Source organism: Protomyctophum bolini, assembly GCF_963924005.1.
Source record: "Protomyctophum bolini genome assembly, chromosome: 9".
Lineage (NCBI taxonomy): Eukaryota > Metazoa > Chordata > Actinopteri > Myctophiformes > Myctophidae > Protomyctophum > Protomyctophum bolini.
In genome coordinates this window covers 23,983,697-23,999,167 of record NC_137870.1, presented here as the reverse complement: position 1 = coordinate 23,999,167, position 15,471 = coordinate 23,983,697, and the positions used below count along the sequence as shown (strand labels likewise).

Genomic DNA, 15,471 nt, shown 5'->3' with positions numbered 1-15,471 from the left:
TGCTTTTTGTAATAGAGTTCAAAGAAACACCTATATTAAATAAACCCAAGCAAGCACATCAGTTAAATTTTAAAAGGTTACTGAAAAAGTAACGCTAGTAACATCGCACAGTTCAGTACAACAGAAGTTAACACAGGACTTCCCCACTTTTTGTATTATAGAAAAGGTTTAAAATTATATATATATATTATGGATATATATATATATATATATATATATATATATATATATATATATATATATAAAACAGAGGGACAATGGAAAAGAAGGTTAAAATACAGGAACATCCTGGGGAAAAAACATAAGGGTATGCTGTGGCAGAACATTGTCAAAATACCACACATCAGAGCAGTGGGGAGAGGAAATAATATTTTTATATATATTATATATACGGTACTTCTGTAAACGGGGAGTAAAGCTGAGTGTTACCCAAGGGTAGAGGCCTTGCCTGAACTTGGACTCACAAAGAGCAACAGGGCTGCCTGAGACAAATACTTTGGCGCTCCGAAGCTTAATTCGTTGGATTAGGATTTGTTTTCTAAACTCCTAATGGTTAGTTCTGCCCATGTATGTATGTATGTATGTATGTATGTATGTATGTATGTTTAATTGTATTTACTATTTAGGCCATGCCTCATATTAGTTCTTCATTGGGATCATATCTGCTTTTTATTCTCATAGCCACATGTATTCATGTGATGTGGCAGAAATAGTGACACTAAATAAGCCGCAGAGATAGGGGTCGGCATGGCAATGTCAGGTAGGAAATAGAACAGCTTTCTGTGGTTGTGCGACTTTACAAGGTTCTAATTATTGACAAGCTTTTAAGAAACAAGTCTGTTCACTAGAAGTCCACAGTTATGGGATACAGCCTACAGGGAAAATGTAGGCCTGTGTTTTCATGTTCCAATTCAATCTATTACATTTGAAAAGGTATAAGCTCAGGGGCGTCATGTTTCAATAATGATTGTGAGTGCTCAAAGTCCCGAACAAAAGCCACCTTATTAGCATTTGAATGCCCAAGTTGGGCGGCCCAACACCTCTTGCCCTTAATACGTGGGTGCATATTGGCTTATTATTTTAACCGTGGGTGTTTCAGCTACCAGGCACCCCCGGAGTCTCCGCGCCTGTATAAGCTCATGCCTTATGTGCACAAAAAAATAGATGTGGGTATGCCCTCCCAACTGTACTTTGTAATGAAATGTATTGTCAATTGACAATACAACTTAGTGTAAAACAAAGTGTGTAAAACCAACAAAATGGGGTACTGCCCAAGTGAGACCAGACCACCTGAGGGGTGACATTGTGTGTCTTCAGGCCACAGCTTTATTCAAGCTCCAATGTTGTCTCTCTTTTATCCTCCTTATTTCTGTCTTTTCTCTTCTCCTCTGTCTCTCCTGACCTCGGCTGTCACCGTCTCCACTGTGGATAACTCAGCATTGTTCAGCTGGGTCTCTTTAATGTCACCCAGGCCACTGCTGCCTAACAGACAAACACATACTGTATACATACAGTACACGGTCTAGGAGGGCATTAGTTATTAATTATTATTAATAATTAATAATTGTGATTAACGATTTCATTGTGTTTCTTAGCATTGAACATTGGAACATATGAATAAAGAATAAATTTCTGTTTGCCTGGTAATAAAAATTAACATTATTGTTATACTTATAAAAACGTAACGAAGTGACACGTTGTAAGATTGTAGATCTGCTGTTTCAGCTTTTTTTGTATGTACCGGTATATGAACATTTAAATGTGATTACGTAATACTTTTGACAGGCCTAAATGTCAGCGTACGTGGAGAAAAGAAAGAAACATGCAGATCCAAGATGTGCACGCCTACGCACATGTCTACATGATTTGCATACAGTAGGCTGGTCACGAATCTTCAGCCCTCACCATGGTTCATCCAACACCATGGGGATGCCAGGCAGTTGGAGATGGACAGAGAGATGACCAGTGGTGGGGACACCAAGACAAGACACCAAGGTGGAAAATAGATTTGAACAAGAAAAAGTGCCCCTCGGGGCACAGGTCTCCACCAGGTCAGGTCAGGTTGTGGCCTTCTGGTGGTGTTATTCTTATTCATTACTCTGTCATGCTCACAGTGTGTGTGTGTGTGTGTGTGTGTGTGTGTGTGTGTGTGTGGTGAGGCAGATTATTGTAGAACCAGCTATAGTCTATTAAATCTAAACTATATAAAGCACTTAACAAGTACGTGCAAATGAACGACAAGAATCACATTCTCTTTTGTGTTGGTGTATCTATAACCCTCTACATAGTACATACGATGCAATCTGTTCAACATTTTATCATCCTGTGATGACATTTAAAGGCAATTTCTGCAGTGTCTTGTGACTCTGTCATGCTCTATAAAGCACCACTCTAAACCCTAATCAAAAATAAAAGTATAAATCATTTCACCTCACAGCTATGCACTCACTTCAATTTACCACTAATTTAATCCACAGTAGAGGATCATAACATGAAGTAATGTAGTAAGTAGTGTGTGTGTGTGTGTGTGTGTGTGTGTGTGTGTGTGTGTGTGTGTGTGTGTGTGTGTGTGTGCGCAAACAGAATGTTTTCCTAGAAAGCGAGAAGCTATCGCTCACAGCAGCTCAGCTCTGCGTGTGTCAGAAATCAAGAAATTCAAGGAGAAGAATCAAGAATCAAGCTCACTTCAATCATGTCCAACTAAAGTTCACATCTTTGACTTTGACTGAATACCGAAACTGGGTAGTAAAAACGGGGACGCGTATCGTACAGACCCCTCAGGAGTTAAACTGGGTAGTAAAAATGGGGACGCGTATCGTACAGACCCCTCAGGAGGTGAGTGGGTGCTGCTGGCAGAACTGGTTGGGCTTGCTTTCTGAAACCACCAGATGAATCACCAGGTTTATGATCTATTCTACACACACGCAACCTGCATCACATACAGTGTGACTAATGGTTTTATGCGCAAAACCAAATACACCGTGGGGGGGGCGGGGGCAGCCTGTTTGTAGACCATTATGCTCATTGTGAGTTGTGAGGAACAAAGTTTTAATCCAGCCAACTTTACTGTCTCTCTACACTCAAATACACCACCTCCCCCTCCCAAAAAAACCCCAATGAACTCTGAGCTACGCTCAATAGCCTGAAGCTTGATTCACGCTTGAGCAACAAAGTGCCACTTGTCATGTCACTTGACAAGAATAATATAATGCATTTTCAAATGAAGATTAAGTAATACTCTTTTAGCAATGTTGAAAAATAGTCAATGGCAATGCCACGCTGACAGAATCAACACATTACGAATCCCGATCAACAGATCTGACAAGTCACAGTGTGTACGACCCAGGGGGGCAGTCAGACAGATATTTTGTGAAGCCACTAAGGAAATGAAAGTTCAAATAATGGCCTGTTGTGGCACTGTCATTGGGCTCAAAAAAACCCATAGCCCCATAGAAGTCCATGTATTTGGGCCCAACTTCACCTAGACTGTATTACCTTAATAAACATGGTCATGAATACTTTTTGCTTCCAGTCACTAGTTTAAAGTCTCATTTCTAATGTCATAATATTCTTTTTGGAAATTTATGGTCCCATTTATTAAAAAAATTACCATAAAGTCGCGCATGTTCTGAGGGGCGTGGCTACCGTTACAGTCTATGAACGGGATCCCCCACCCACTCGAGTCAAAATAAAAAACAACGTTTTTAAAAATCAGCCGTCTTCACGGACAGGCAATAAAACGCAATATGCACTTGTACAATGCACAATACCAAACTCTGCGCACACACACACACACACACAGAATGTTATAATGTACCTCCTCCAGGCTTCAGCTGTGCAGGTGAAACAGTCGTGATCAGAATGTGGTTGTTGACAGAGCAGGAATCCCGGTGCAGGGTATGACGTGTTGTTGTTTTCCAGTCTAATGGAGGAAAAAGAAGAGATGATCAGATCAACCATAGCAGCTCACCTCCTTTCATTTTAAACACAACTTATTTTGGCATTCCTTAAAATTCTACAACTAGTATTGCTTTTTTAAGCAAACTGTGTTTGGTTGTAAACGCATAGGTGTGTGTGTGTGTGTGTGTGTGTGTGTGTGTGTGTGTGTGTGTGTGTGTGTGTGTGCGTAAGAGGGGTGCGTTTGTGTATGTTGACAACTGACATGCAGAACAGCTGCAATGAGTTACAGGCCTATCATGTCAGCCATAATACAGTAGACTAGACTATTGTTTGCAAGCAGTCTGAACAAAGATCCCCAAAGGCGCTCCATCTCCTGGGTGGGTGTGCGTACCACTGTGCATGCAATCGCGTGCTTGAATGCACACTGGCTCATGCTGTGTACGAGCACTTGAACAAGAAACGGGACACAAGAAATGTGTCTGCACACGACATAATGGTGTGCGCCTGTGCGGTGTGACACGCCACATACGTGTGCAGGCATAGTGGCGGGTGGGCATGCAACATTTTGCTTCTGCAAAGAAATTCCATTTTTAGACAAAACATCCACCCAGAAACCACATCCAAAAGGATGTTCAGATGCAAATACTTTTTTTTTTACATTTTGAGGTCTCAGTCTCTTCTCCTTTCTTTATGACTCACATGCTCTGCCAGCTACATGACAAAAAAAGAAAAACTATCCCTCCAACTCTTTGGCTGTATCGCAAGAGTCAGTGTGAGGAGACTAGAGAGATGAGGTCACTGATGGACATGTGCTCTGATTCGTCTGAAAAAGCCAAAGAAGATGGGGGAGGCGGAGTGACTGTGCTGTGAGCAGAGGGGTAAACCCAGAGGGCAGAGGGCCGTATGTTTGTATGGGGGATGGAAGGTAACAGGCACTGGACAGACAACTGTCCTGAGGGAAGACCCATTACAGTCTGGCAAATACAGCGCCAATCAATACCAATCAATCCAGGTCCACTTACTCCCTGACCCCAGGCATAAAAACACTGTCTTTAGCAGAGGGTGAAAGTGGGGGTGGATTGGGGTCAGCAAAGTGTTTGTGTGCGTGTGAGCTATAGCGAAGGGGCTGTACGGGATTAAGCCAGTAGTCAGGGAGGATTTCAAGCTAAGTCTTCCCTCTTGGCCTGAAAATGAAATGGAATGAGTGAGAACTTTCCAAACAAGTACTATATGCAGCACTAACTTGCCCCACAGAGGACAGCCTCAGTCCTAATTGACTGAATTTCACACATTATAAACAATTATTGGTGGTTCTTAAGATACTTGCCACAGCCACACACGATCAGCTTCAAACAATACTGGCTAACTAACCACTGTCCTTGGATGACGACACTGGAATCTTCTCAGGAATAAAAAAAAGAAAATCATGTGACTGAGCTGAACCAAATTAGAATAAGAGTCAAGAAATGTAAATTATACTTTACATCTCATTACAGCATCCACCACCACCACTAGGAGGAAACCGGAGAAGGACAGAGACACAAAGTATGTGTTTGTGTGTTTTGCCCTGGGCTCAGCATCATCTGCATTATGCAATGATTGATTTGAAGAAGATTACTCTGCCCAACTCAAAGGCATGAATATGTTACCATGCCAGTGCAATTTCAGGGCTAGGTCCGCTTAAAAAGTATTTCTTCAAATACAAGTCACATGAGAGAATACTAGTGCGTCCGTCAAAAGGTTTGCTAAAGTGGATAGAAAAGTGCCTCAACGCAGTAAAATGTGGATTTGGCTGTGCATCTATCCACTGGCTCCTTTCTGTGATCAACTAACATAACAATAATAATAATGACAAAATTACATGTACTGTCTCTCCCTCTCTCTTTGCCCCCTTCCTGCATATTTAGACTCACTGAGAATAGCCCCACTACGTGACAGCATTGGGATGATTCATGGCACACATGCCCTTCATGAGGCCAGACCTGAAGCATTTCAATAGGATTCATACAGTACTTGTATCTTAATAGCATCACTGTAGGCTGTGAATACATGACGCATATCGACAGAGGTTTACTACATTTGAGATTTCCGATTGGCATTATACAGCATCATCTGGTATATGACATCCAAAGCAATTTGTTGTTTTATGGCGAGAGCACGGAGCAATGCAGCTGCACCATGTCACGTAATGTACTCCGTTCACCACAAACATCACTGACAACGACGTGCTACAGCAGCTCCATCGCTAAGCTGGTGATGGTTGTCATAGGAACGGGGGTGGGGGTGGGTGGGCACTGGGCAGGAAGATGTAATATGTAGGCGGGTTCCGCAGGCATTCTGGACACACCACCTGAACACAGAGCGGTAAATAACAGCACGCAACCCCTGACACCCACATGTGCACACCCAGCCATCAGTCAGCCACCTCGTCAGAGCTGACAACAGCTTCATCATCACATGCACCCACTCAAGGCACGAAGTGCAAGAAGTGCAAGTATTACACTATACAAGAAGTTATTTCTCCTCCTCACTCTCAAAGTAGTCATCATTACTTTAAATCTCAGAGGAGTCAAAGATTGGGATGGAAAAGACAATTGCTAAAGTAAAGTGTGGCATTTGAAAACATAGAAACACCATGGAGAGATGAATAGTGTGTAACAAAACAAAGTAGAAAATGAAAGTGGAAGGAGTCTGGGTTAATATCCACTGTCTGAGACAAGGCTTTGGCAAGAAAGAATAGGGTATACAATCAGAGGTTAGAAAGTATATAGGCAGTATTAACAGTTCCAGTAAATATAACCCGGCCGGTATCAGTACCACAGTACCTGTGGACTAACATTTAACAAAAACGTTTTGGTGTTAACTGAACCAAATGGACCACGAGTTAAATTAACACTGAGATTATATACTACAGTATGTAGGTCATTTCCAATGGAACAACAGGAACCGTAAACATTGTTGTCTGAATGATAAAGACCGGTCTGTACAGAACACTGGCTCTACCTCACCAATATTTGACAACTATGACACAGGTCGCGCCGATGCCTGCCTGTCTCTTTTTCTTTTAAACGTCCTCCCTCCCCATTAATAATGCTTCATGTTTTGTGCTGTGGCATTACTGGCAAGCTTCTTGCAGAGTACTTAAAGTATACTACTTAATCATTATCATTCTGTCAATCTCTCTTCTTCCACTTTCACTCCTTTTTGGCAGCTCTTCCTCCCCTCTCTCTCCGTCAGCTGGAGGCGCAGGCCTATTAACAGTCAAAAGCCATACAAGAGCTTCATCGGCTGAGACCGTTTGCATGTCCTCTACATTCTTAATTTCCCTTCAATTCTTCCTCAAGACAGTCTAATACTCTTAGCTAGTCATTGACATGCTTCAGTTCAAACCTTTGCATGTCGACGTATGATTCAACTTTTCAAGTAAATTTGGTTACTGCAGAAAATCTGAATAGGGTAAAAAAAGAAAAATAATTATTTGACACTACTCTATCAAGGGGTGCATACTTCGTTTAGACTAGTCATTGGTTAGACATGAGTTAAGATGTTTTGAGCAGAGCCCCTTAGTGTCTCAGCTCGTGCGTGCGTGCAATACAACACCTACAATGTTGCAAGAATTAGCCTGAACAATTGGTTGGGCAAGCTCTGGTTCAACACCCCAAATGTCATAACTTTTTTAGGCTATCGAGTAAAGTCTGAGCCTGAGTTATACTTGGTTGTGCACCGTGTCTGTTCCGCCCAATAAATAGTGGCTCTTCAAGTTCACGTGTCGCAGTGCAATGCTTTATGAGCTGCTCTATGAGCTTGCAATTGTAACGGTAATCGGTTATTTTTGGTGCACAACACCGGCATGCAAGTACCTGTAAGCTGTAATAGTATCACCTTTACGACATGGGTGCTTTTTGGACATAGAGCCTGCAATGCATGTTGTTTCATGGTATAAACAACTGTGCTAGACATAAAAGAGATTCCTGAACACTGGCATACCATTTATGATCAAGGCCCCCCCCCCCCCCCTTCTGTGTTGCCTAGAACCAGATAATCAATTTGTTAGGGTCATGTCATGTGGTCAGTGACATACGGGTGCTGTATTCTTCGGTCTATGGGAATGAATAATCGCTTTGCAAGTCAATTCTAGTAGTTTAAAATAGCATATGGTTATATATTCTGTTTCACAAGACAGCACTTACAGGTAAACACAATATAACTGAATTGGCTGAAAAGCATCAAACAAATCTTAATGTAAAATTTATATTCAGGTCACGCCGTTTCAATTATAGACATTCTAGACTGCGAGACTGCCTATAGGGCGGCCCAAAGAGTACAGGGGCCATACGTCAATCTTCACATGACCCCTCCCTCAAATAATTGATTCTCCGGTACTAGGCAATACAGAAATTCAAAAATAAAAATGTTACATCTTAATATCTTATTATACCGATACTGTATGGCTCCTACTTGAGAATGTTTGCCGTTTCACAGATTGATATTCTTTTTCATGGCCATGGTTAGTGTCTTTGATAAGCCTGCATGCTTTGATGACATGATACCGTATATGGTGTATATCTATTCTACGTCCCAGCATAGACATGGTAATGCCCCGCCTGCCTCTGATTGGCCTACCGACACTGCCGGCCTATATGCTGGATAGTCTGCTGCGAGCTTACTCCGTTGTGGGAAATAATACATAATTACAAGTATGATATAATACAAGAGAATGACAGCTTGGCATGCACGACAGTAACTTTTATGTTTTGTAGAAGAGGCAAACTACTATATTGTTTATGCCGTTTATTGTACATGTATATAGATATACAGTATGCACTCTGTATATGTCCTGGAAACACCCGCCGATGCACAGCCACACCAGAACATGCTCTCGACCCCCCCAGGCTCCAAAACACGGACATTGGACAGAACTTTTCTCCACACTGCTGTTCAGGTGTGGAACAGCCTACCAGAGCATGTAGTGGACTCCATCACAGACAACGGCTGTGATGGAGCCTTTAAAGCCTTTAAACGCAGAGCTCACAGACATCTCCTGACCACCCCTCACACTGACTGTTGAGCTGCAGTGAACCATTTGATTGGCCAATGGATATGTATCTTACTATGTATTACTTGGCTATTGTTCACAATTGCATCTAAGAAAAAAAAAGAAAAGAAAAAAGAGGGAAGCTCACATCTACTCATGTGCTGGGCTATATGCACAACCTCTGCAATGCTTTGTGGTTCTATACAGATCAGACACAAGACCAGAAAAGAGGACTGTGGACTGAGGACTTGATCTGCAGCTGAGGATGAGGATAGATGGCAAATTCCTAGCATGAATTACGTTTCCGTACAGTACATGTGATGGTAAATTAGCCAGCGCGGGAGTGATCAGCTGGAGGGTCAGTGTTAAAGCATGAGCTTATTGTATGCACTACCACCAGCTTTTATTTGCTATGGGTGAGGGGAGTGATTGAAGCACAGGCTGGTGCTAACTGACATCAGCCCTTTGCAGACTGTACCGTTATGTTTATTGTTTTGAGGAAATTGCTATGAGGACATTGTTGAGTGGGCACGAATCTGTAATTGATAATTGGATTGTAGACCATGGTATAGCTTAGATATTGTTTATCCATTTAATGTGTTGTTCGAGCACTGGTCGCAAAACATGAAAGTGAAAAAAGATAAATAGATGCGTTGATAGATCGATACTGTACAGTGCCATCGTCTAGCTCATCAAAACATGACGCTTGAAGAATTGTGATGCTTGACCTCCTCTCCACTACAGACCTCGGGCTGTGTGTGTGTGTGTGTGTGTGTGTGTGTAAAAGACAGTATTTTCACCCCCACAGCTGCTGCGGCTCCCATCGAGCCATCTCAAGGGGAGAGTAGCAGGCTAGTGAGGCTGAGTCTGACTCTCATTCACACAGATGAACCTGCCTTTGGCTGCAGCACACTGACTGCCATGGGAAGGACTCTCATTCACACAGGCACAACATCCAGATTCCAGAGTGCTTACACGTACAACTGCGAGAACACAGACTGGATGTGCCATTTGTCAAATCCTTTAGTCCTCCATTACGCCACTTCTCACTGTGGCAAATTATTTAAGACTTAATTTTTTTGTTATATATCAAGACCACAAGGATGCAATGTAGTTTGCTCTTCATTTGACAATAAGGCTGTGCAACAATACATACATAATAATGCCACTCCATCTACCTACAAAATCCTCATACAAATGGAAGTAAATTTTACTGAGCGTGACTCCCTTTAGATGACGTATTACATGCACAATGGTGCCACACACATTCAGCCACCTTCAATGCGCGATAGTCGCACAACGGAACACGAATAAACACAGTCAGCGGTGGACGCAGAGGGGTTCGGAGAGACTGAGGCAGACGCTCTGGAGAGAGCATGATAAACGCTCTCTGATAGTCTGTCTGTACAACGTTCAAGGTTCAAGGTTCAAGGTTCAAGTTTATTTAGTGTCCCCGAAGGGCAAATTGGGTTGCAGCATAGACAGTACATTGAACAGTACAAACAAACAACAGTTCACATAGCAGATACCAGAGTACAGAGGCGCACACAACCGTTAAAGTGCAGGCGTTTAAAGTGCTATGCGATAGGTCATAAAAGTGCGTGTGCATAGACATAGGCACGAGATAATACAGTAAAAAGTAAAAAGTGAAAGTGCTCATCATAAGGTTATATCCTCGATCTACCCACAGCAGCATTCAGTGTATGAATAGAGACCGGGACAAAGGAATGTTTGTGCCTGTTTTTTGTGGCACATGGGGCTCGCAAACGAAGGCCGGATGGGAGAAGGATGTACTCTCCGTATAGTGGGTGAGCAGCATCAGATCGGATACACAGAGCTTTGTTAATTACCTGTTTCTTAAAGATCTGGTCTAGGCCGTTCATTTGTGAGCCAATGATTTTTGAGGCCACTTTTACAATTCTCCCTAGGGAATTTTTGTCTCTGATGCAGAGATTACCATACCAACAGATAATGGAGAAAGAAATGACAGACTCGATGTAGGCACTGTAAAACAGTTTCATCAGAGTCTTGTCGACATTGAACTTAGCCAATTTCCTTAGGCAGTACAGGCGTTGTTGACCTTTTTTATGCATCACGTCAGTATTTAGGTCGAATTTCAGTTTGTCATCAATAACTGTGCCTAGATACTTGTAGCTGGGTACAATATCTACAGTCTGTCCGTTGACAACACTCTTCTGGGGGGATTGAGGGGAACGTCTAAAATCTATGCATAGCTCTTTTGTTTTAGAAACATTAAGCTGCAAGAAGGCGTTGTCACACCAGGATAGAAAGTCGTCTACCACTTGCCCGTGACAGTTCTCATCATTATCAAGCAGGCTGACGATGACCGAGTCGTCAGCGTATTTAATGATGAATCTATTTTGGAAATGGCTAACACAATCGTTGGTATAAAGAATGTAAAGAAAGGCAGATAAAACACAACCCTGGGGCGAGCCAGTAGAAGATGTCAGGAAGCTAGACAGTATTTCATTAACCCTTACACGTTGAGATCTGTTGGTTAAGAAGTCAAGAATCCAGCCCACCAGACAAGGATCTACACCAAAGGAGTTAACCAGTTTATCAACCAAGACATGGGGCTGTATGGTATTAAATGCTGAGGAAAAGTCAATAAAGAGCAGCCTAGCATGGGTTTTACTACCTTCAAGGTGTTTGTGCAGGAGATTCAATAATGTGGCAAGTGCATCTTGAACACCCCTTCCAGCCCTATACGCAGATTGGAGGGGGTCCAGTAAGCGCTCAGTTTTTGCCACGAGCTCGGACTTGACTAGTTTTTCAAATTGTTTCATGATCAGGGAAGTTAGAGCAACAGGCCTGAAATCATTGAGCGTTTGGGGCTTATTGCTCTTGGCCACCGGAACTATAGTGGACTGTTTCCAGAGGGATGGCACCTTCTGCTGGAAAAGAGATAGATTAAATATATAATAAAAGATAGGGCCTAGTTGTTCAGCGCAAGTCTTTATCAGGTGACCCCCAATATTGTCTGGGCCGGGACTTTTCCCAGGCTTACAGCCTTTAAAGGACTTGATGACACTCTGTTCATCAAAAAAGGGTTTTAAAGGGGGGGCTGACTGCAGACTGTTCCTTAACACACAATGGTTATTGCTGAAGTCATGGACATCGAATCTAGTATAGAAATCATTGAGGCTCTGAGCCAATTGATGATCAGAGGTAAAGTTGGGCAGCTCAACCTTTTTCCTTTCTCCCTCTTTCACCCCTGTAATTGTTTTCATCCCTGCCCAGGCAGAGCCCAGGTTGTTTGATTTGAGTTGAGCTTCAATTTTGTTTTTGTACTTTATTTTACCAGCCCTGACTTCTCTTTTAATTTCTTTTTGCAAATTGCGTAGTTCTACAAGGTTCCCCTCCTTAAAGGCTCTGTTCTTCTTTTGAAGAAGTGATTTGAGGGACTTAGATACCCATGGCTTGGAGTTGGGATACACTTTGACACATTTAGTGGGGATAACAATGCTTTCACAGTATGAGGTCCAACTAGTGACAACATCAGTCAACTCGTCAATGTCAGCGGATGATTCGACAAACATGTCCCAATCCGTAGAGTCAAGGAGACCCTGGAGAGTCTGACAGGCATCATCATCCTTCCAGTTCTTAAAGCGAATGCACTGCACTTTACCCCTTTGTAATGCGGTGCGGTAGACAGGAATGAGGTGCACACAATTGTGGTCAGATGCACCCAGGGGCGGGAGGGGTAGTGATTTATATGCATTTTTCACATTACTGTAGCACAGGTCTAGAATCTTACTGCCCCTAGTAGGACATGTAACGTGCTGGTGGAAGTCTCTTAATGTGTTTTTCAACGAGCAATGATTCATGTCACCGATTATGATATTCGGTGCATCCGGGGAGATTAGTTGTAACTTTTGTGTAACCTGGTGTATCTGCTCACATGCGTTCTTTTCGTTAGCTCTTGGGTGGATGTACACTAACGTAATGAATATCTGGGGAAACTCCCTAGGCAGATATGGTGGTCTTAGAGATATAGCAAGTAGCTCTATATCAGGGGTACACATCCTCTCTCGAATGATAACAGATTTAGAGTTACACCATCGCTCGTTAACATATAGACACACCCCCCCGCCGGTTGACTTGCCCGTGATTTTGGCATCTCTGTCCAGTCGGATAGGTGTCCCGAACCCTTTGATGGCCCAATCGGCGTCGGAGTCGAGTTCGGATAGCCAAGTTTCGGTGAAGGCTAAGATACATGTATCTCTGAAGTCGTGGCTGTATTGGACCAGCGCCTGAAGTTCCTCGGATTTGTTGCGGAGGGATTGCGCGTTGGAGAGGATGATGGAAGGCAGTGGAGTGCGCGTAATGGGTTGTTTTTTCCTCAGGCGAACACCTCCTCTTCTCCCTCGCTTCCTCGCCTTGTGCGGTTGTCCTCCCGGAGGATTAATACGTTCGGCGGGTCTCAGAAGGTCATCTGGGTTGGGTAGAGTGAGATCTGCCGGTGGGTCCTGCTGAGTATTCCAGCGAAGTAAGAGTTCTCTGTTGTATTGGACTCGGCTAGGTTGACTGGGAGACAGTTGCGTGTGTTCAAGCCCCCAGGCTAAATGAAACGCTAGCAGCACCAAAAACAGGGCAAAAGAGTCCATTGTTGATATCGATGATCGGGGCTCCAGTCCTGAAAGTGGAGCTCCTCAAGGCTTAGCTGACGGTTAGCGTAGCCACACTCGAATAGTATGAACTAGCGAAGTAGCCTATGTGTAGATCATCGTTCTTTAACTTCAACGGCCAGCACAAGGTCGGTTGTCGAGACTCTTAAACTTGTCGGTAATCCGTACGGGAGCATAGACGTTACAACAATAAACAACAGTAAACAGTACAAACAAACAATCCGTCTACTCTGCTGGTCGCTGCGTGCGCAGTCAGTCAGTCCTCCTGCATTCACTTTGGCTGATTACATTAACTTTGCTGTAAGTGTGTGTGGGAATTCCCTACATTATTAGTGCTGAATTTGCAAGAATCTATTAAAATAAGTGCTATTCCAGGCCGAAATTCAGGCCTGTAACGGACGTTGGTTCGTTAGAGAGGGTGTAGATGAGCTGCTTGAGTCACTGGGAGGACATAATGCATGGAGAAGAACACACTATTGTTCCAAGTTCAGCGCCCCACTGCATAGGCTTTCATTTTAAATGGCGTTTAAAATAAACAAAAGGATCTGCTCTGAATTCATATGTGATAAAGAGACTACACAAGACCACAAGACCGTGGAAAATGTTTGCAGAAAGACAGATGACTGCTTAACTTCATTTGGACGCTGTCACCTTGTAGGCTTGGTCTATAATGAAATGGCTAGCTGCATTTGCTGAGTCAAGTCCCGAGTAGTTGTGCAACATACATGATAGATGATACAGTTCAGTGTGTCCATGTCTAAGATTTGTAATATGCACTGCAATATTTATTTGTATCAATCTGACATCATGCTAAGACTCCATTTGTGCACAATATACTTTTCTGGGGTTTTTTTACAAAAAAGAAAACGCCCATCGAGGACATTGCATGTTGGCCTGCTGCCAAGTTTGCGTTTTCATTTGTAAGGTGCCTAGGGGTTTGAAATGAATCCAACGCATAAGAAATAAATCACAGCTTTACCAGTGGTGGTATGCAACCCATTTCCCTCAATGATATTAAAAATGATATATATGTAATATGTATGTACATACAAGGGGGCAGAATTAGTAACCGTGTCTGAGTAGTTAACAGTATGCTCAATCTTTAATGACTGTTGGCAGATGTTTTTATTTATTTTTAAGGAAATGAGGTCACAAACCACACCAGTTGCAACTCCTTGAAACTAGTCACAACACCTGGCAACAAAACAGTTTTGAGGTCAACCACACCAATGCAATCCCTTGCAACTGACATTGAGGATAATGTTTGCAAGTAGTTGCATGTTGCAAGGAGTTGCATGACAAATCATTGGTGCAGTTTGGCCTTTATTACATTACTGCACATTATCTATGACCTTATGGGACAAGGAACATGCTGGAATGTAGGAATACTGGATACATTTTACTACCTTTTTCTCACCTTTAGTGAGTAATAACTCACTACACACACCTGTCATAACAGACTGAATTACTGTCATGCTCAACAAGCACAGCTGCAGCCAGAGATTTGTATGAGAGTCAGTGAGTCAGTGACTGGCTGGCAAGACATTGACCAATTTTCTATATTCTTTCTATTTAATTTTAGATTTTTCAGAGAAACATTTAGACAAACAAACAGACTCAGACCAACACTAGGAAATACAAGCTACACGCACATTTTGTTAACATAATCATGAAAGAGTGAGATTCAGAACACATTTATAAAAAAATAAAATAAACGTTTTTAACTCGTATCTTTGCTTGTTGCCTGGAACAAAATATTTTCAGATGGGGGTCCGTGGCCAAATACAGATAATTCCGAGGGTCCTTGACATGGAAAGGTTGAGAACCACCGACATAGAAACATATGTCTGTTTGTAGAATCTGGTCTCAGGTCTAAATGGGTTTAAG

The 15,471-nt window shown here is 42.6% G+C and overlaps 1 protein-coding gene across 1 annotated transcript in view; it reads right to left on the bottom strand.

The window, feature by feature from the left end:
- sipa1l3 (signal-induced proliferation-associated 1 like 3) overlaps positions 1-15,471 on the bottom strand; it is a 78,372-nt gene that overhangs the window by 38,292 nt on the left and 24,609 nt on the right. The window contains 1 exon segment of the mRNA XM_080772490.1: positions 3,818-3,922. The gene's annotated coding sequence lies outside the window, so the exon portion shown is untranslated.